This window comes from Melanerpes formicivorus, unplaced genomic scaffold (assembly GCF_026170545.1).
Source record: "Melanerpes formicivorus ecotype bairdi unplaced genomic scaffold, bMelFor1.0.p_v2 SCAF_1, whole genome shotgun sequence".
Classification (NCBI taxonomy): domain Eukaryota; kingdom Metazoa; phylum Chordata; class Aves; order Piciformes; family Picidae; genus Melanerpes; species Melanerpes formicivorus.
The window spans coordinates 10943252-10966580 of record NW_027142353.1 but is presented as its reverse complement, the minus strand read 5'-3'; the positions used below and the strand labels follow the sequence as shown (position 1 = coordinate 10966580).

At 33.1% G+C, this 23329-nt stretch overlaps 1 protein-coding gene across 16 annotated transcripts in view; it reads right to left on the bottom strand.

Annotated features, from left to right (window-relative positions):
* Positions 1-5627: 5627 nt before the first annotated feature.
* Positions 5628-23329, bottom strand: part of SLITRK5 (SLIT and NTRK like family member 5) — a 31112-nt gene continuing 13410 nt past the window's right edge. For 5 of the 16 annotated variants that reach the window (XM_068160614.1, XM_068160706.1, XM_068159457.1 and 2 more), the window contains 5 exons: positions 22908-23002; positions 15828-16360; positions 10689-10892; positions 10466-10544; positions 5628-8099 (listed from right to left, as the gene is read on the bottom strand). The gene's annotated coding sequence lies outside the window, so the exon portion shown is untranslated. Of the gene's footprint in view, positions 8100-10465; positions 10545-10688; positions 10893-15827; positions 16361-22907; positions 23007-23329 lie in introns of all 16 variants that reach the window. The other 11 variants (XM_068159813.1, XM_068160058.1, XM_068159720.1 and 8 more) reach the window with 11 other exon arrangements.

Sequence of the window (23329 nt, the reverse complement as noted above, 5' to 3'; positions counted from 1 at the left end):
ATCTGTATTTGATATTATACTGCTAGATAGCTTTCTCTGAACTTTACAATGCTATTATGAAGCAATGAAGTAAAGGGAGTTACACTGAAAAGTCTAAATAAAGTTAAAAGCTGATAATACCCTTTTAACTTTTTAAAATGTAACTATGTAACATTTCAGTCAGGTTCACATTTTGGTGTTGGCAAGTGAAACCTGATTTAATTAAAGTGAAAGTGAAAAGCTTGTATCTGCAGCAAAATACAAATCTAGCAAGCATATACAATAGATTTTTGTTGCTTAAATATATTAAAGAGCATGACAATTATCCCAATATTTAGAAATAGAAATTCTGAAAGCTTATGAGGAATAGCTGTCACAAAAGACCTCATTATATAATTCTTCTGTAAATCAATCAAGTTCTTCCATAAATATAGGTGGTACTTAATTTTATTCCTAATAAAATAAGAAGAATTTCAGTTCTCTGATGTGTGTGATATTTAATGCCAGTATTGATTTCTTCATATACAAACCTGCCCTTAAATGGCTCTTTAGCCCCTGCTTGGTATTTAGTCCTCTCTGCTTTGGTTCTGAGCTGAGGCTAAGCCAAAGGCACAACTGGAGAGGGGCAGCTCTCCATCTCTTTCTCAAGCCTATATTGGGTTCACATGACAAGGTTTTGGTAGCAAGGGGGTCTGCAATGGTGATTTCTCTAAGAAAACACCAGAAGCTATCCTCGTGTTGGAAAGCACCACATTCAAACAATTCCAAAACAGGCCTGATGCCAGACAATGCAGAGTTGATCAGTGATGCTGGTGACACCTTTGTGATAAAGTATTTTTAGAAGTGTGAAAACTGCTACATAACAGCAGTCAGAAAAGAGGAGTGAGAAAATATGACAGAAAGAGCCCGGCAGTCACAAAGGCCAGAGAAAAAGGAGCAGGAAAAGGTGCTCCAAGGGGCAGAGCAGAGGTTCCACTATGGCCCATGGGAAAAACCATGGTGATGAAGATTTCTACACTACAGCCCATGGGGCCCCATGTCAGTGCAGCTGTACGTACCCTGAAAGAAGATGCAGCACATAAAGTGATGGAGAGCCCACCCAAAAGAGTAATATTATTAATTCAAAATAAATTAAATTTCTTCCCTCAATCAAGTCCGTTTTCCTTGTAATGGTATGGTAATTGATAAGTAATCTCCTTGTCTTTATCTTGACACACTAGATTTCTGTTGTATTTCCTCCCTCTTATGCTGAGAAGGGGGAGTAATAGAGTAGCTTGGTAGACACCTGGCATTCAGACAGAGTCAAACCACAACTAAGTTCTTATTAAAGGGCCCATTTAATATCTTTCTCCTACTATTCTTTACAAACAACAACCAAAAAATACTAACTTCAATTAGATAACCTTCTGATTATAAATATTAGGTGACTTCAAGAAAAAATTCTCCTCATTTTGCATTAAGATTACAATGGCAATACCTTACACAGAAATAGTTCTGTTTAATAATCTTAAAGTAAATAAAATACACACATACACACAAAAATTATTGTTCATAGAGAAAAAAGGCTGATTGCATTTTAGAGAAGCCACTATACAAAGCACTAACTATTGGTGTCACAAGCACACTTGAAGATGATGGAAAAGTTAAAAATACTCTACAGCAGTCCTGACAAACTATTCCTGAAGGATGCTTGTCTCCTCTGGAGACTTTCAAGACCCATCTGGATGTGTTCCTGTGTCACCTGTGCTAGATTCTATGGTCCTGCTCTGGCAGGGGTGTTTGGACTACATGATCTCTGGAGGTCCCTTCCAACCCCTAATGTCCTCTGATCCTGTGATTATTTGAAAACTTTGTGTGAGGGGACAAAGTATTTTGCTGTGCATTATGGAAATCCTAAAACTTTATGTAACCTTTTCCTTAGAATCTTAATTATTATATTCTCTAGATAAATAGTAGATACTCTATTGTTCAGAAGAAATCAGTATCAGATGTTCTGTAAATAAATTAATTAGTTAAGGGACTGATCAATATGGGATGCAGTATTAGATCACAATTCTATTGACTTTAGAGTTGAGAGGAATGCTTTTAGTTCAATTTGTGAAATAAAACCTTGTACACATAACACACTTTCACTCTGTTCCTTTGCTATTCAGATTTATTGCAGTTCGTTTGCCTAAAATGAAACTAAACCAAGTGTAATCTATTGCAAAGTCCAAACTGCTTAACATGACTTTTCCTGAATTGTCTGGCAAATGCTGTAACTCTACATTTTCTATAGCTCTTGCTTCTCGTGGAATGAAAAATAACATAGCACGTTGTTGTGAGGTTCTGTTCTTGACTTCAAAACTGTTTATTTTTGATAGCTTTTCATTATTGTTTTTGAATCAGCAATTTAACAGGTTCTTCTAATTCTTTCTTTGATAAAATTTTAAGGATCACTTCTGCAACTGAAAGTGAGGAAAAAGATATGAAACGATTCAAAACAATTGTACAATGTAATAGTTATTTCTGGAAATCTGAGATGCTTTTAAATCCCTCTACTTTTGAGGTCTTATTGTACATAATAATGGCAAAACCACAATAATATATTGATTTTTTTTTCTTTTTGTGAAAATAACACAAGATGAAAAAGTTGTTAATTTTATTTGACAGTGGTCATAAAATGAGAGGGGAAAAATGCTTCTTATCTGGTTCTGCGTTATATATTGCATCTTGTGATTACTAATGGCCTTGGAGCTAGCAAGTGAGATGTAGACAGAGAACAGTGGAGGCAGCAAGAACTCTCTCATCTATTACAAAAATGACTGAGAGGGCCTCAAGTTGTACAGATTTATGAAGCCAACATATTAAAAGGTTAATTTCTGATACAGCAAGGCACATCACAGGCATATTTGTAAGCATGCTTTTGATTGTTAAACGGAGGCCATTATGTAAGGCCATTTATGTAAGGGGTAGGAACTTCATCTGGATGTATGTTTAGTTAAGGTGCCCTGAACTATAGCCTTTCTTGCTTAAAGCAGAGTGGTAGGCTGACAAAGTAAGATCAAGAAAGAGTAACATTTCACATATAATCATAGAATCTTTTCAGTTGGAAAAGAATTGGAATTTAAGTGTTGTTATAATTGTGTATTATTATGGTATGTGCCTTGGCAAATCAAAGTGCTCCAGCCATTATTGGATCTCTGTTAAGCTCTTTCATGGTAGGAAGGAGTTTTTACCATGCAATGAATATGAAGGTGATGGAAGCACTTAACTGTGAGGGTGGCTTCTCCTCCAGGAAGTTTGAGGGTACTCTGTTGTTAAACTAACCTTGCAGGAAGGATTGCTAGACACTGGATCATCAGAAAAATAGATCTACAAGTAATGAATGTTAGTCTAAAATTACTCTGAGCTTTTCATGATTAATAATTAGTAAACGATTAAGAGAAAATGAGGTTAATATTCTGTCAAGTTACTCAAACTGCTTTTTCTGTGGGTATCATTAGTGTCTTATTTTACTTGAACTCAAGTCTAATGTTTTTGCATCCATGTACATACCTCCTTTACAGCAGCATGGAAGAAAGCACTAAATAAATCATCAGAAAGGCTAAGCAAGAATTTAAAATCAGCTCCTGCAGCCCTTGGGAATCCATAGGACAGTGGAAAACATTAAATTTTAACTCTTTCATTATGTATCTACAGCAGATTTTTATTGAACTCTTTTCTGCTTATGATTTTTTGTTGTTTTTCAGTCACACACAAGACAAAATTTGTGTATTTACTTCAGCAATTACTGAGTTTAGGATTCATCATGTTTAACTCAAAACACCTAAGGCTACTCATTTTGTCATTGTCATTCTCTTAGCTCCCTCTGTGGTGAGTAGACAAAGAAAATTTGGTGGAGGTATTTTCTTTCTGCATCTGCTAAGAATCTTTGCTTTTCTATTGTGTGGTGGTTCAGGTTGGGTGCCCCCTGCTGTGACCACATGAGACACACCTCCAGTGTCCCAAAGGGTCCAGCCCAGTGGGTGGGCACAGGAAGCCAGGTATTTCATCCCATAATGCCCTGCTCCCTTATAAGACATCATCAAGGGTCCTGCACTTTCTCTTTCCTCCCTCATCACTACCTCGTAATGGGGTGAGTCATCTCGTGGCCTCTTAGGCCTGGCTAGGCCCAAGGCCGGCGGGGGGAAGAGCCCTGGGTGTTTTGGGTGTACCCTCAGGTGGGGGTGTGATGCTTTTGGGTGTGCTTTAGGATCTCTCTTTTGTCACTGTGCTTGTGGTTCTCTGTAAAAAAAATTCATTGCTTTTTCCATTTAAACTTTCCACCACTTTTGCAATCCGCTTGTCTGAGTCTCATTTTTGCCTGTGGTGGGAGGATCAGCCTTTTCAACCTACCACATATGGTTACTGTCAAGCTAAAGAAGTCTCACCTACTGATCCCAGAGGTGATACCAACTCTAATTCTGGTGATTTATTAGCAGCATTTTCCTCTGTAAGCTCAGAACGTCAGTATTATCTCATTGTGCTAAATTGTGTGTTGAATGCAGTGCTTGACAAACAAAACCATAAATTGAAAAAAATTACAGCTACTCTTAAGACCCATAGAAAGAGAGAGACTGTTAATGCTGATGCCTTTTACAGGTCCAGGGTAGGTAATTCTGTCTATGCACATTGACTTCAGGGTTTTAGTGTCTTGCTTTGGTTTGGTTTGGGTTTTTTGGTTGTTTGGGGTTTTTTGTTTGTTTGCTTGCTTGTTTTTCTTTAATGTTGCATTTTGGTTTACCTTCTGTTCCAATATCTTAATGGTTAAAAATGCAGATTAATAATATACAGTATTTTATGATTTTTCATGTTTTAATAAAAAAAATAAATAAAACCAACAAACTCTGTGGATGCTTTATAAATGACCATTTTAAAATTATTTAAAAATTTAGTGGATAGTTTGATCTTTTTTATGAGTTTAGTCACTCATGCATACAGCCTCTTTTGAGTAAGAATTCAGCATGGTAGAATCCACAGCTTCTTAATTTTGTTATTTTTCTTTAACTGAACTGGAAAGAATTATCTAAAATTTTCAGTGCTTATTCTGTTGTCATGATACATTATGTGATGAACAAATATTGGATGATGCAGGAAATAACGTGCAATCTTCATGAGATTGTAGAATAATCCTTGGATTGCAAATCATAAGAGTCTTAATTCCATATCTGAATATATGACACTTTTCTGTGATATTATGCAACTGGTCTATATTAATAGTATCATATATAATTAAAAATGTAAGTGTTGAAGTTGTTGAAAATCCAAATTAAAAATTTGCAATCCATAACAGTCAATTTGGCTTACTACTTCAATGTCTAGTATATATATTAAGAAGATAAATCCAGAAATGCATCTAAAGAACTGAGATAAACCATCTTGAAAAGGGTAAACATGTCTACATGAAAATTTTTCTATATAAAATATTTTTCTATATGCAAACTTCTATTTTTTATAACCATTAATACAACACTATAAAAGTTTAATAAAAATTAGTGAAGTTAGATCACAACCTTGTGTTAGTGTAGCTGAGCTAACAATGTACTAATAAACTGATACAAATACAAAAAATGTTTTTGTTTTGTTTTTATTTATTTTCAAAAAAGTTATTCTTTTTAATGTAGTAGTGTAAAATAAGGTATTACTAAAGCTGCATTCATGTCTTTCATCTTGGAATAGAATATAAATTATCAGTTTATTGAAGACACCATTTTAGGCTATTGCTCCATAAGTACTCCTTGTTTCCAACTGCTCCTTTAAAAATAATAATAAAGAAGGGGGGGGGAAAAAAGATAATAAAAATACCTATATACAGCTGAAATTCCTATTCCTCGTGTATTAAAATACTCTTTGACCCAACAGCAGAGATTAGATCCTATTACTTAAAACTAAATACAGTGTATTACTTAATTCCTTAAAAATACTGCTGCTTCAGTTTGAGATCTAGGCTGCAAATGGTAAGAGGGGTGTATTTTTTCTTAAATGTCAAGATTATTTCCAATACTTCTCATATTTTCCCACTCTGCATAGCATTACATTGCCATAGCTACTGTATCAGTTACATGCACATTTTTTGAGATAAAAAGCATTACTAATGTTTAACAGAAAGTTAAACTGACATACTTATCCAGTATAAAATTTCATGCAATTTATTTTTGCCTGTGAATTAAAAACAAAACTCTAAACATTCAGAAGATTGGTTAACCTTTACCAAAAAAAAAAAAACCACACCAAAAAACCCAAAAACCAAACAAACCCATCTTCCTGTTTCCAACAATAATTAGTATGAAACGGACTATTCTTATTAATTTTATTCTTTTAGAATATAATCATCTATGTGACTCTAAGTCTGTTTGGTCAATATCTCTCCTGTTGGCTTAGCATGGAGCTCAGTGCAGGCTAGCCACACAATTTTGTACCTAAACGTTCAAGCAAATATTGCATCCTGTATCAGCTTGCACGTTGTTATGTTCATACTCTAGATTACTAAACCTAGTACAAAACCAAGCACAAGAGTCATTGCTGTGGTTCCATCAATTGCAGGAAGGACATTTCTGTAACTGACAATTCTAATGAACCTTAATATCTGCAGAGGAAATACTTGTATCTTCTTGGGAATGTGAACTGTTGATAAGGGTTATCTTGAATAAAACAACCTGTAGATTAAAACAAAAAAATTCTCAGAGAACAAATTTGCCAAGTTCACCCAGAAAAAATATTTTATGAGAGAAAAAAAAAATATTTGTTTATGTATTTATTTTATTCTCTGTTCTAAATTGCAGTTCTTTCCTAAACCTTTCCTTTTATATCTGTGAACCAAAGGGATAATGCTTGTTTACCACACAAACAGAAGCAAAGGACAATAGGTAGCTTTTCCAATCTATCAAACAGTGCCCTAATGCATTCTATTTTAAAATGTATAGAAACAAGCAAATCTGCAATGATCAGGCAAAGATATTCTTCCCAAAGGTCCCTTTTCATTGGACAAAAGTAATTCTATACATAGTCCCGAAATCTTGTCTAATTCTTAAAAAAAAAAAAGACCCTGTGTAAATTAGGATTGGATCTGATTAACTAAAGATTACTAAGTTTTTTTCATTGTTGTCTTTAAGCTATGCTTTCTTTCACCTTTGTACTTTTTTTGGTGTAAAAAGGTAAATAGTGGATATAGGGATTTTGGTTGTTTGGTTGTTTTCCACAGTGGAGCCCAAATAATAGCATTAAGGTAAGAATTACACTATTATCTAAATTACATTCAGGCTTCCAAGGTTCTGAAACCTTTTACTGTTGCCAGTGATAGTGCTGTGTTCTCTTTTAAAGCCCCATATAAATCAAGATCTTTAGAATCTTTAAAATAAGAATCACAGAATTAACCAGTTTGGCAAAGACCTTCCAGATCATCAAGTCCAACCTATCAACCAACACCATCCAATCAACTAAACCATGGCACTAAATGTCTCATCCAGTGTTATTTTAAAGACCTCCAGGGATGGTGACTCCATCACCTCCCTGGGCAGCCCACTCCAATGGCAAATCACTCTTTCTGTGAAGAATTTCTTCCTAACAACCAGCCTAAACTGCAAAATTGGTTTAGAATCAGAATCATGGAATTGTTTGGGTTGGAAGGAACCTCAAGCATCATTCAGTTCCAACCCCCATGCCATGGGCAGGGACACCTAACACTAGATCAGGCTGCCCAGAGCCACATCCAGCCTGGCCTTAAAAACTCCCAGGGATGGGGCTTCAAACACCTCCCTAGGCAAACTAGGCAAACTGTTGCAATGTCTTACCACCCTCATGGGGAAGAATTTCTTCCTAACATCCACTAACATCCAATCTGAATCTATCTACTTTTTTTTTTTTTTTTTTTTTTTTTTTTTTCCCCATTCCCCCTAGTCTTGTCATTACCTGACACCCTGAAAGTCCCTCACGGACCCCATTTCCACCCTTTTTTCCCTGGGTGATGGTGATGACAAAGGTGTAGGGTAGGAAGACAGTTGATGGCTCCTCCAATATCTGTTCTCCATCTTTTGACTTATCCTTCAATCTATCTGGGTCATAAATTGCTTTATAAAGCTCCATGGTCCTTAGGTCGATGCCTACAGATGCAAGTGAGATGAAGATGCAGTTCTGTTGTGATAATCAGGTGTCAGGTAGAAAGAAAAAACTCCTCATGTTACACTTTTACACTTTTCCTCATGTTTCTGAATTTTTAAGGGAAGGGTAATCTATCTCCAGGTATGATTGGACTATACAGGGACACATTGACAGTCTATACACCTTATGAGTATGCAAGGCATGATATCTTCTGTACTATTATATCAATATGCCAGATAGGATGATATGCTTGTGAGACCCTTTCTCCCAGAAGCAAGAGGGTGAAATGGATTTTCAAGTCAATTTCATTGTATGCATCCCTCTCTGTTCTATTTTTCCCCAAGGAAGGTTGATACAGATTTATTCTTTCCCTCCCTGATGGAATTATGTAAATACCATTTTATATGTGTTACATATTGTCTTCTAGAGTTAGATATTAAATCTTTCCGCAATCCATCCACTCATACTTCTATTGACACTGTCCTACTTGCCTAAAACAAACATGATAAACATATTTACATGTTATTACTTTTATTAGTAATTAGGAGATTTCTATATTAAATATTTGTATATATGTGTGTGATTTTAAAGTATGCTTGAGTTTGGAAGAATGATTTTCTTTTCTACATACAGTCTATGGAAAATCCACTTTCAAAGACAAAACCAATTGCTGCTAAATTGGAAACCACATTTTTCTTCCCATTTTTTTATATTACAGAGACAGCTTCTACTTGAAAGAATCTATCCTCTAGTGTATGATGGACAGTTATTAACCATATCTAAAAAGCAAAATCTCCTGGGTTTAATAAGAAAAGGGGAAAAAAAAACCAACCAAAATAAAACAAAACCTACCAACAAACCACTATAAAAACAGTATCTATTTTACAATTATTAACTGAAGGGCAGTTGACTACATATATAATATACTGAAGGCTTTCAAGTACCTTTGCATATCACATTTTTCTTCCTCGTAATGGTTATGTCACATATTTTCTGTTAGTATCTGTTTCTCCTTCCATAAGAGTATAATTTTCTCTGCAAGCTTGGCTTGGTTTTCCTCAGTTTGGCTTGGCTCACAGCTTTAAGCTGTTTTAGCATTATCATATAAGTTGATTGATAGACAAGCAGGTAAAAGATTTACAGAATATTTTCCCACCAAATTGTCCATTAGATACTTCTGAGGTAAAAGTGATTTGTTTAGGATCAGCTGAAGTTTTTTACATTTTTACTGCTATGTGAGCCTGAGGAAGACCGTATAATGTGGAATGCAAATTGCTGAAGATTACAAGGGGAAAATGCTTTGTGCTTCAAAATGCAGTTATTTCTGCATTTCTGCTCAAAATATTTCCTAAAGTGAGTATTCCCTTACTTGACTCTTTTGCTAATTAACTGTAATTTGATTTGTTTCCAGATTTATTGTTACATCTCATTATTAACTATAGCACATAAGACTAACATAGGTTTTGCATGTCTGATGTAGATAGCTAGGTCTTTCGGGAAGTAACTACCTTATGTAACTGATGTAAATCAGCGTCTTTCTGGGGATATATCTCACTAGGACAAGCACTTGTTCCTGGGTGGGGACATTGTGGTACTTTTACCAGGAACATTGTTAAAAGGTGATCTGAAGAGTGATTTTTTGGTTTTGTGTTTGTTTTGGTTTTGTTTTTTCTTGTTTTGTTTTTCCAGATTATTGGAACATTAAATTGCATTAGAAAATAACAGGAAGTTTAGGCAATAACACTAAAAGCATGTAGTTTAGCAATTACTGTTATAATAATGGAAGTTCCTAGAAGCAACTATTAGACATTGGGAACTACTGGAGAGAGTCCAATGGAGTGCTACAAAAATGTTTAGGGGTCTGCAGCATCTCTCTTAGGAGTAAAGGCTGAGAAAGCTGAGGATGTTTAGCCTGAAGAAGGATGGGTGTGACAGGATGAAGTTTTGCTCAGTAGGACAAAGGGTAATGGGCACATGTGACTTTGAGGGTGTTGGAGGACTAGAAGAGGCTGTCCAGAGAAGCTGTGGAGTTGTCTTCTGCAGAGACTTTCAAAACTTGCCTGGACACATTCCTCTGCAACCTGTTCTAGTTGAACCTATTTCAGAAGGGGAGTTGAACTAGACAATCACCAGAGGTCTCCTCAAAATACTTTTAATTCTGTGATTCTGAGATTTTTCTTGTTTTCTTGTCAAGTAAAGGCAGCAAAATCATAATGGAGGCTAATGACATTTGATTATGAGTCTACATTTAATGCAAGTGAAACTTTAAACATTTTAATAAAATTGAAACAATATTTACATAATTTTATAGTATCTGTGCCTCTATGGGAGAAAGCCCTTTCCTAGAAAACTGTGCTTCCATACTTACCCTTTTTGCTATAGTGATACTTATTAGGAAATAAAATCTTTCTTCACATAAGTGTTTCTTGCATAGAAATCCCTGTTTCCTGGTTATTATGCATATAAGAAAGGAGAAGGCAAAAAAATTCATTGAAACAGTGACAGAAATTGCATCCAGCTCCCACTTCTAATGGGAAAATTCTGTATTTTAATGTTGCACACATTACTGAGGCAAACATTATTTGACTCACCCTGCATCTCTGCTGTGCATTCATCCTTAAAGAGGTAGATTAGAGAATGATTAATTCCCTGGAAGACTGCAGAATCTAGCAACTCTACTTTCTAGCTTCCAGACGACACAAAGAATGAGCATTACTCTTTAGACACGTATCCAGGTTGCTTGAAGTTAGTCTGCATGATTAAACTTCATGTAATAAAAATGTAAAAACCCTCACCTAAACAAATCAAACAAAAACCCAACAAATGAACAATAGGGAAAATAAATAAATAAACAGATAAAATCCCACAAACAACAAAACCCCACACAAACCACAACCTAAGCCCAACTTCTACACCTTTAATGAGTTTTCAGATGGAAATAACATCTAAGAATTATATGGGTGGGAGGATTCAGGAAACAACGTTTTATGTAAAATGCATTTCTGTAATGCTAGGAAATATTATATAAAAATTATCTAACTGAGCCTCACATACTGAACCCTACAGTCAGTCCACTGCACTGAAAAGTATTGCATGAGAACTGATCATAAAATTGTAATAATTAGAGGTCAATAAGATGTAACAAAATTTATCTTTCCTAGTCAACCTAAAATAATTTTATATTCTTTTTCTCTGTAATAACCTTTCAAATGTACCACCTTCCCTCTTTAGAAAATACTGAGATTTTTCTGATTCTGATCATCACACTTCCATTTTCAAGCACAAAATGTCTAGAATATATGCACTATTCACATTTAGTTGTTAGTTCAAAGTCCCATGCTCAATTGGTCACGCAGACTGAGCCAAATATTCCCTATCTAAAAATTATTTTATTTAGAATGGTTTCATCCTGTTTCCTCTAATCATCACAAGCTTTTCAACTAAACAGTAATACTGTAATTTAAGATATTCCTTCTCCCATAATAAGTTTAACTTTTCAAGACTTTTTAATGTATTGTATTGCTACTTCCAGTTCTCTGAATCTGCTATATTTGTTTGCTTGTTTTTAACTGTACATCAAATCTGTATTTCAGCTAGTCATTTTTGTTATTCAATTTATTAATACTTTCGGGATAATGAAAATCTTAAATTACTATTCAATTTGTGTGCTTTGAACATTACACAATTAAGTGCTCTGGAAAGTAAAATCATGCTATTGAGCAAAGGTTTTGTGTTTTGGTGTGGTTTTTGTTTTGTGAGGATTTTGTTTTTCTTAGATGAAACCATCAATAGTAGTGCAAATGGCTCAGCAGGTTGCATAGGGGAAGATGTTAAATGTCAGCATTCCAAAATTTGATCTAAGAACCTATCATAAAATAGTAATTCCATATCAAAGCTAAAATGTTTCATTATATATCCTTATTGAAGACAGAAGGGTCTCAAGAAAGGCCATAAATATTTGAAAACATAATTTTGGATAAGGTAGACTAAATGTCAGGTGATTACATTATGATTGCACTGAGGCACATCAGTGCAGGAGGCATATCAACAGAATTATCAAAAGACAAATGAGACACTAATTTAGAAGTTTTCTTTCACATTTTAAAATAGTTCCATACATCTGAGACTTCCATGCTTCTATCACAGTTCATTTAAAATAAAATTCTAACAGAGGGAAAATTATTCTGGATATTTTAAACTAATTTCAGAGCTTTAGCAGTCCAGAATACTAGAAATCAAGAGAGTGAAAAAAAGCTTGTCATTTGGTGGGATTTTGTGTGTTTTGGTAAGGGTTCATTTGCTTTGTTTGGGCCGTTTTATTTATTTATTGTTGTTGGGTTTTTATGCTGTTTTTTATGAAATGGGATAAATCTTTGGTTATGGGAACATGGGTATATGTTTGTGCATATGTGGGAGAAAGGTGAGAGTCATAGTGTAAAGGGACTTTTTCTTCTCAAATTTCTGTAGTGACTAACTGCTTGTTATTTCAACCAGTGAAAGAGAACATTGGTCTTCAAAACATTAATACATCTCACATCAGGGAGGCATTTTACTGTGTATATGGAAGTGCTGATGATTCTTTGAGATACTATTTTGTTGAGAACATAATGTTTTAAAGGCACAGAATGCAGGACAACCATTGGTCTGTTGCTCATATTTTAATATATTCGATTCTTACCAAAATAGTATCCAATATACTAGCCACTATGTGAAATACAGATTATGACTTCCACAAGTGTTTTCTTGACATTAAACCCAAAAGCTTGAAAAGGAAAATGGTCTTGTTACTGAATACTACCAATAAAAACATCTTAAATTGTTTGTGTATTACTTAGGAATGTAAGAATTTTGAGTCACTCTAATATCTCAAAAAATGTTGTCTTAATATTCAGCATCTATGCTGAATCATTTGTGATTTGAATAAAAGCAACATTTAAGGAACCCTGTAATTCTTCTCCTGAAAGAAATTTAGGACCTCTTAATGCCTTTAGTTTAAAATTCAGGTGTAATGAAGAAAATAATTTTATCTGCAGAAGAATCTACTGAGTGCAGTCTATTCTACTGAGTTTATGTACTGATATAATGCAGTTTTAAAAAAAGAAAGAAGTGAACTTGTCCTAAGGTTAGACCACCTCCACACTGAGTAGTGATTAAAGTCTTCAAGTAAAGTCAGTTTGGATCTATGAATGAGCAATTCACACTGACCAGAGGAAAGAATTTACCCTGTGATTAATATAAAGAGCACTTTTCCCTTACAATGAAATTCTGTAATAGATTATAATTTGCAATCATAAAAATGCATACAGTTTACTGTATACAACTATAAATATTTTAGAATAAGAATTCACACACCACTTTTGGTTGAGATCAGTGTAATTTCTAGATATATATTGCCTATAGTACCTCTACTTAGAACAGCTTGGGGAAGCCTGACTCAGTATAGGTCTGGCAATTTTAATGAGGTAAGATTTTCTTTCCATTTGCAATGATTGCCATGTATAGGGTCCATGAGTAAGAATGTTTTAGGGCTGTAAGACAAAAAAGCAAACTGCTATACACATTTAAGAGGTAAAATATATCTTTGCACATACACTTTTAATATCATTACTCAAATTAATAGAGTGTTTGTTTGTTTGGACAATGTGAAAGGCCTATCATAAAAAAAAAATCAACAAGTGCATATGATATTGTGTTGTTCAGCCGTAAAACATAGAGAAGAAAAGCACTTTCTTCACTAGAACTTATTTGATAGCACAGTCTCTAATTAATAATGGTTTTAAAAAGGAAATAAAATAACTAAAAATAAACCATTTCCAATTTAGTGGTACTTAAAAGTTTGTAGGGGTGATACAATAAGAAACAGTTTGTAGTGTGTATACAATTAGTATTACAGATGAAAGCTTTATAATTATCACTGTCACAGCAGGATGCAATATGTAGTAAGGACATGGTATTCTATAAATGGCAGAAGATATTTGGGAAAACATACTGTTAACATTTTGTAATAATTAGCAGAAATGTAGTAACTTTTTTTTTTCCAAGGGTCCTAACTTTTTCTGTTTGGTAAATTGTCCTACATAACCTGTTGTATCTGCAATATTTGATACAAAAATAATGGTATAATTTTACATACATAACTTTTGTTTGTTAATGTAAACTTTGATATCTGCATTTGTGCATAATTGGTTCATACAAAAACTGGCACGTAGTTTGTACAAACAAAAATTAGTGTTAAATTATCAACACTTATTCCCTCCCCCCCCCCCCCAGTTATTATCCATATCTGCAATATATATGGATGATATCCATATAAATCTTCCTTCAGGTTTTGGGCTAAACTTTGTTCTCTCTGACAAATAACAACAGATGTGTAAAAGTGATAGAAACACTGTGCAATCATGACAAAAGAGCAAAGGTATTAAAACAGCTATCTAGAACACTCTTCTAGAGAATAAAAGATCCTTAACTACCAACTATCAGAATGTTGCTTTGCTGGAGGATCACATATCCTACCTTTAAATGCAGGTAATCATTGAATCATTTTTGGCATTCAGCATTACAAAAATCGTAACAGAATGCATTAAAAATAATAATTAAAAAGGAGAGAAAAAGTGCTTTGCATAAAGGACAGGCCTGTTCCTCGTGTAATGAAAAGCTAAAAAAAAAACCTTAACTTTTATTTTTTGGTATGATACAGCTCTGCACTTTAAATTTGGGATACAAACAGTATTTGAAAAATTCAAATGCAACTAAGAATATTTGTATTCCCTCTATATGCTATCTAGAACACTTTTTTCCAAAAGAATTTGAAAAAGTGAAGACATTAGAATGAACAACTACCTCTGCTTCACTAAGAAAATACTAGTCCCTATGATATTATTATATAGCTGTTATTTTGGGGGGATTGTGGTTTTGTCATTAGCAATTTTACATAGCTGCACTGTAAATTAATCCACTAGAATCTGAAGTTTATTATGCTAGGAATTTTGACGTTTGCAATATATGACCGTTGTGCTAGTTGCTTTTGTACTACGCCATGAGCTAAGTAAGGCACAAAAGGCCAAATTAGGTTTCACATACCTAGAATATAAATCTAATCTAAAGGTCTTTGTTTTCTTTCTTTTATTCTGAAGTGCTTCACCTTGAGAAGTAGACTAATGTACTTTGGAGACATCCTTTGCCCACAGTTTCAATTAGTCTGATTTAAATCAGGAAAAACTGCCAGTAACTATCAGTATAATACATGGAGAAGTTAAGGCCACAATTTGTATAGTAATCTTCACAGGAAATCATTACACAAATCATATGTAGATTATAGAACCTGAACATTATAGCTATCAAGTTGTTGGTTTTTTTTTTAGCACTATAACTTTAGTCCATCCTTTTTTTTTACAATCCTGTCACAGTGTGGAAATCAATACACATTTATTCTGCATATGCATATAGAGAAATTAAAGCATACTCCCAGCTAACCACACATACACTCTGATATGAGCAAAGAAAGCCCACTAAAGTGCGGGGAGTTACATGTATGTGACTAAGGACTAACAATTGTTCTAATAAGAATATTCAATGTTACTGCTACCTCAACTGTCCTCTTTGTCATCATTGTCCCCTACTGTATCACTGAGACCACAGAGGCCACTGTGTCTAAACTTAATAATCATATAATTTATAATTGTATTAAGTCAAGCGGATTTCTAATATCACTTCTACAGACACAGACATACAATTATAAATGCATTTCCCTCCAAACTATCCTTTTTCAGGCATTGCATCAGGTTTTCAGCTTGTATGCTTGTCATTTCTCTGTCATAGTCTTATCCATGGTGTTCTTTCAAGCATGAGATTTTCTTTGGTGCTCTGATTTCTTTGGGTAATCTTTAACTAAAGGGCAAAAGAGAGGACAATGAAAAGCAGAAGCCTCATGATCCCATGCATGCAACTATAAAAGCTACTTGACATAGCAGACTTCCTTTGAGAGGGAAGAACACATCAGAGGGAAGAAGATAGAAGGAAATGCCATCTCAGGCTTCTAAAACCTTGAAACAAAAGGACACACTACCGCTGATTTTAATAGTTCATAACAACATCTGTCTTCCCCTAGTGAGTGTTTCCTGTGATGCAGCATTTCCTCATATGACATTCTTGAGTTCCATCTACCTCGGTATTGCTTCATGTCTCACGGCACCACAGGAGTTGTCATACTGCAAAAAATCTCTTCTCTTGTCAAGTGCCTAAGCACTACAGGAACAGCACTTCTCTGTCGGAATGAAGAGAGTCTTCATTATGTATTCCAGCTTCTTTTCTGTTTTTTCTTTTATAAATATACTAGTAGCAATGAAAAATATCTGACATCATTTAATAAACTAACATTATAACAAAATCCAGTTAAATTGTCAGAGACATTATGGTGGCACTTTGCTGCATAATATAGGTCAAATGTGCTTTAAAGTACGTAAGACTTTTACAAACATACGAGCATTCATAGATATCATGTACACCTATGATGCTGTATAAATGGAAATGAAAAGTATACATAGAGATATGTGTTTATTGTTATGAAGTTATATATATGCGATGTTCTCTGATGTTTGTAATTTTTAATGTTTAATACCACACATCAAATATTTTCAATATAAATACAGTCTTTGGATTATTCTGTTATGCATCTTGCTGAATTTGAGGCATTAATGCTGTTTGATATTTCCTTTCTTAACTGGTCATTGAAGCTAATGTGCAAAATGTCAGATAAAAATACATGAAATAAAATTATGAAGTAAAAAAGGCCATTGAATACCCAGTAATTATTATTTTTTTTAATTGACCAATCAAAATTGAAGGCTCAGTACTGCAAATGAATGGAATAAAATAAAATGAGTAATTTTACTCTGATAAGTATCTCCTGGTGCTATTATTAAATTCCTGAAAGTAAAATTACTCATGTTGTTCCGATCATGCAAATCTAACTATCAAAAACATCTTAAGTATTAAAAGTGTTGTTTTTTGACACAGAAGAGCACTTTAAGCATACATGCGATTCAATAAGAACACATTTTAAAATATGCTGTGAAATAACATTATTTGATAGAAGTATTTTTAATATGGCTTTTGAAATATTTATTAAATAATTTTAAAATTATTATTTGTTAATTACACTATTTTCAAACAATATAAAAATATTGGTAAATATCCATTGTTACAGATTGCAGTTTTGAGATGGTTACCTAAAAAAATATACTCTTAATTCCTATTAATTAAGAGCCTAAAGTGTTACATTCTGTAAGGTAGCTGAATCCACTGGTTTCTAGCAATTAGATAAACTATTTGTTTTGTGACAGACTTCACTGGGGGATGTTTTGTGCAATATTGGTAAAACACATCCAAATACTGAGCAACAGTAATTTTTGACAACTAGTTAACTCGAATGCTTAGGTTTGTTTTTAATTTATGCAAAATCATGTTTTGTTTGTCAGGAAGATTTTTATTTAAGAAAATCTGAAATATATTTGGAAAAGAGCACTTTTCAGGAATACGGTGAAGGTTTGTTGTCTATATTGAACATGTCCTAAAAAAATAAAGTGCTATTCTCGCTTCGCTTTCTGATAGAAAGTCTTTCAAATAATGCTTACAGAGAAGCAAATAAAAACATTTAATGGAAATTAATGAAAATTTTTCAAAAGTATTGTAGTACCCAGTGAAGTCTTACAGAATATTTATTACTGGGGAAATACAATACAATGTATTTGAAAGATTGGATCCTACAATGCTTTGCTGAACAAGATAAAAATTAGCAAAGAATTCAGGATTTGAAAATAGCTAACTTATTTCTAATACAAGATAGACAGATGCTCTTGGCATTGCATTAGTCATTCAGGCCCAGATCTTTAAAGGCATAAGGCTTAATTATTTGAGTAATTGTCATTTAGCCCTTTATTTTTATATAATTTCATATGAATGAAATAATTTGAAGTCTAAAGAAGAGATGAAAACTTTGGATGTTTTACTTGATTAAGGTATCTAAAAACAGGCTTAAGGGAAGATCTAATAGGAAACCTATTAAGTGACCATGAGATCACACACTAATCCTATCCTAAGGATAAAATCTAATCCTATTTTTGACTGAAGTGCTAAATTCCTCCTGGCTTGTCATCAGCAAATGCATAGTTACTTCCTTCTTGCTTTTTTTTTTTTGTGTGTGTGTAAAAGTGCAAGATGATCATTAAAATATATTTTAATGTAAGATTTTATATTTATATTTTATATTTTATATTTATATTTTAATGTAAGATATATTTGTGACATGATTAAAAGTATCAAGAATATAATACTTTTATTGAAAACACATCAAAGAAAATTAAAAGAACTGGCAGTGGCTGTTTTCCATATCTGTCTGTAGCTTTCTAGAATAATTATGACAAATCACTTATGTCTTATTCTTATTAGGAAAGATGTGAGTTTCCTAGCCAGAAATGTAGGTAAGAAAACATGACGCATGTTCATCCAGCACAGATTTAGCAATTTCTGTATTTCCAGGTTCTTCCTGTTGAAAAATACTGTAAAATACTATTTCTAGTTGGAGGATACATTTAGATCTATTAATGAATGAAGTTCTAACAGAGTGCCTTCCTTTAACATATTTAAAACTACTTGAAAATCACACCTATATAACAGATTCACATAATATGTTGTGATTTCTGTGAAAATCTCTTTTACCAACTACCTTCTTAACCTTCGGTTTTGGGATAGGCAAGGGAATTCATATTAATTGTAAATATTTTATCCAGGTGTAATATGAAAAAGTGAAATATCTTTAAAGATTGGGATTACATTTTTTTTTTTTAATAAGGAAATTCTAGCATTTCCATTAATTGAACAGAGTATTTCCATCTTGGATGATTTAATAAATTTTTGGTCAATTAAGACTAGAAGGATTCCGTAAGACTAATGCTGAGTTTATCTAACCTTGTAATCACAAACTTCTTTTTGAATACACAGCATATATTAACCATCTGATTCAAAGAGTTCAGTTGTACATATTCTACTAGGTTAATTCTTATGATGCTTAGTTACTCTTGAAGCTGTTTACTTTTCATTCTCATCTAAAGCATCTAAGCAGATTAAAAGAAAGCAGTACAACAGCTAAGAAAGTTTTTTATGGTGTCTTGAAAGTTTCCCCTTCAATTTATTAGGTTGTATTAATTTAAAAAACGTTAAGTAATGTAATTATTTCCTCGTTCATCCATATGAATGATTGAGGAAAATTTGCTGAGTAAAAAACAATCCAGGCCTTTTCATAGCACGTCGTAGCACCACGTCTTATATTTGTGTGCATCAATACATGCCACTTAGTATTTTTATAGCTGAAAAATTTTATATGAAAGGGTCTGTATTACAAATAAATAAACATACTCTGAATGCATGGTATAAGGTTTGTTTTAAAAGGGCATTTCAAGTATACAAACATCAAATCCTGTCCCTGACATATAAGCTTAATATGCAAAATGAAAGAGAGTATGGAAATACATGCCAAATACTTATTGCTTTCCTCAGGTAGCAATTAAAAGATAATCAGGAGAAAGTGTACAATAAATGTAGATGATTACTTGCATTTCCACATTGTATCTTTCTGAAATTATTTTTATATTATTGCCAAAAAATGTAAATCTGAGTTCCAAAATATGTGTATCCATCATATGAATAATGAAAATGGTATCAGTCATTAGAACTACTAGAAGTAAAATTAAAAACAAACAAACAATCAAGACCCACAAAAATATGTCTGGATGAAGTCTCAAACAGAAATCCTAACCAAAAGCTGGGATATTAATGCTAATACTTGGATCATGTATCCTTTAAATTTGTAATTTCTTTTTAAAATTTGCAATTTGTGTATGACAATATTCACTTCCTGCCTTAAACCACTGGGGAGTACTGCCTGTAAATAGAACAGTTACACATTTCAGTGGCAGAAGTGATGTTTGAATGCAGCTTTTATTAGCTTCTTAAGTGCCCAGTGCTGTTCCCATTGGCAGTGCTCCCATTGACTTCAATCAGGGCAGGAACAGGCCCTAATTTTGTAAGGCACTTTAGGATCCTTTGGGAAGAATGGTGTTAGAAGAATACAAGCCATAATTATCAATTAGTTGTCAACAAAGCACGCTCAAAAATATCTCCCATGGTCACAGAACGTGGTATCTTCATTTCAAGTTTCAGTTCTCTGTAGCAATTTTAATGCTGCTGCTGCTGAGTGTTTATTTGTCCAGGCACTAAGACACTTTGTGACACCATAATTTCCAACTTTGACATGAATAATTTTGATTCCTGTCCGGGGTGGGGGGAGTAAAAATCAGCCAGACAAAATAATTTTTCTAAGGTTATATAAAATGAGACAGACACCTCTTCTGACTGTGATACCCTGGCTATATCTAGAATCGCCTTTACAGGTAACAATCTCTTATAAAGAGTTAAAAAGTTGTAACTATCTAAAAAGAATACTTACAAGTTCAAGATTCCATAATATTCTAAGTATTTAATACTCTACATTCTGTCTGGTTTAACTTTTGCATCTCTGTTTTTGGAAAATAAAAATAATTTTTACTTCTGGTAACAATAATCATTACTTCCAGGGCCTCTGTCCTAAAAGTAACTTCTCTGTTCTCACTATTAAGAAATAGTTTTGACAACATTTATCTTTTAGGTATTTAAAATGCATAAATAATATAAACTGACCATATTTCCAAAACAGGGATTCACTAAAAAGGGATCCTATTTTAATACTATAGTCATTTAGCTAATTGTAATATGGAGAGGTGCAAAGCCTCTTTGCCATTTTTCACTCACTCCTAAAAATCCAGTATGACACAGAAGTAAATATGGCCTGTTTTTTCAGAGTTCAATGACAACTGTAACAACAATTCTTATTGAAGCATTTGAATGGCTAGCTATTTAACCACTTCATTCAAATACTGTAATGCCTGCTTGAATGAAAAAAAGCTCTTTTAGAAGACAAGAAATTAATATATTCAGAACCTGAAACTACTTATCTTCTATCTATGGATTTACAATTCAAATATCTGAATAAATAAAAATACTCATTAACCCTCTTATTACTTTTCTGCCATTAGGCTTAAAAATTACTATGAGGAACCTTTCCAAGCCAGTAACAGTCAACTAAAAATAAAATACAGAAAAAACAACCAGTAAGAATTTCAGAAATAGAACTAGTATTAAAGTTCTCAGGCCTTTCTAAGCATATCAAAATGCTCTCAGATACACACCAAATCACATATTTTCTACATGACTACAATCAGAAATTTTCATTTTTACAGGAAGAAAATATTTTGGTATTAATAGTAGTCGATATTCTAATACATTCAGAAGCACTTCACCATCATGTAAACCTGAACTCAGACTAAAGACTAACTTAAGCTTCTATGCATCAGCAATATATTTGAATTCCTTTTCTCCAAGAAATGTTATACAAAAAAATCTGACTAACCATGACAAGACTACTCACATCAATCAAATTATTCACATATTGAAATAGTCAGAGGAAAAAAAAATCTATCTTTGAAATTTTGTTTTCACTGTTGTGTTATCTTTCCATTAAAACTGTGAAGTAACATTAAGTTTTAATGATTAAATGAAGAATTGTGAAGCTTTACATCAACACACAGAGCACAAGATAAGGGTCACTGAATGTAAGACAAACATAAAAGAAAAATAATTTAACTATGCAATAGCAAATTGAAATTACATAGTATTGATAAGGCCAAAATTGGGCATTTTTTTATATTCTACCACAGATGATTACAAAGAGCAGTAAATAATTCTCAAACGTTCAAATGACAAGCTAGGTAAAATTTATACATATTTTAATGTTTTTAAAATGTAAATCAGACTGATTTGGACAATTGTTCCTAAGGTAAGTATTATAGAGGAAAAATGATTAGAGGATGCTTTTTTCTCCATTATTAAACTTGTGATGCTTATAAAACCTAACAAAAGGTTCTTATTAATCCAAGAATTCTTAAAAAAAAATCAGTTACAGATAACATTCAGTATATAAAATATACTGAAAATTATAGAACACATTCATTGTATAAAATTACATGTGGATGAAAACTTACTAACCATTGTAAATACATTCAATGATATTTCTAAAAACTGGTAACTTTACAATCATTATTTTACCCATTTCTCATATTTATGGAAACTTTTTTCTCAAAACAATAGCAACTTCTTATTCTTTAGGAAAAATTTCTTAAGGTAGAGTTGATGTATGAATTAACCCATTTTGCAGTAGAGGAGTTCTAACATTTAAAACTTATTAAGTAAAATATTGCACAATAAACCTAATGTATTATGCTACCAACATGATAGTATGGTACATTTCCACTTGCTTCTTGGTAGCTACTACTTGCCATGACAAAAAGGTAAAAAAAACCCCAACATTTCAGACCTAATCACAAATTGTTGATAAGAAGCTTGTGTTACCACTCTAATTTCTCTGCTGAAATACAGTTCCACTTTTTTTAGACAGGGTGCATTTAAAAAAAAACCTGACTACAATAGAAATAAATAAAATCTTTGTTTTGCAGTCTGTTACTTCAGACTTACATATGTGTAAATATGTTTAGGCATGTATGTGTTTGTGTTACAGATTTGGACCACCGATGTTTGTAGATAGAATTTAAAAAGACAAAACAAAATAAAACAAACAAAAAACCCCAACCCAAACAAAACCCCACAAACAAATAACCCCAAATCCCCAAACCAACCAAACCAAACACTAAAAAGCACTGTACCTAAGGCATAATTTCCATTGACATTGAAGAGAATTTTGCTTAAGGTCTTATTCCAGCTATCCAGAGTCACAAAAAGCCAAACACGTGCCTCTTCACTGCCTCGGAGTGGATGAATGGGAAAGGAGACAAATGAACACCATGTGATTACACTTAGGAAATGAATAGATATCTAAAAGAACAAAATATTTTTCTTTAAAAGAAAGTATACATACTTAATACCTTAGATTGCTCTGCAGACAACTTTGCTCTGTACTTAAAATAAAATAAAAAGCAGACTTCAAAACAAAGGCAAGCAGTTTGTATCAGTAATGAGTAGGGGGGGAAAAGAATAAGACTGGGATAAATAAAAATAAAATAGAATATGTATAACAGCTCAATTTTAAAGAGTTAGAATGTTTTTAAACATTAGCATTATAAAATTT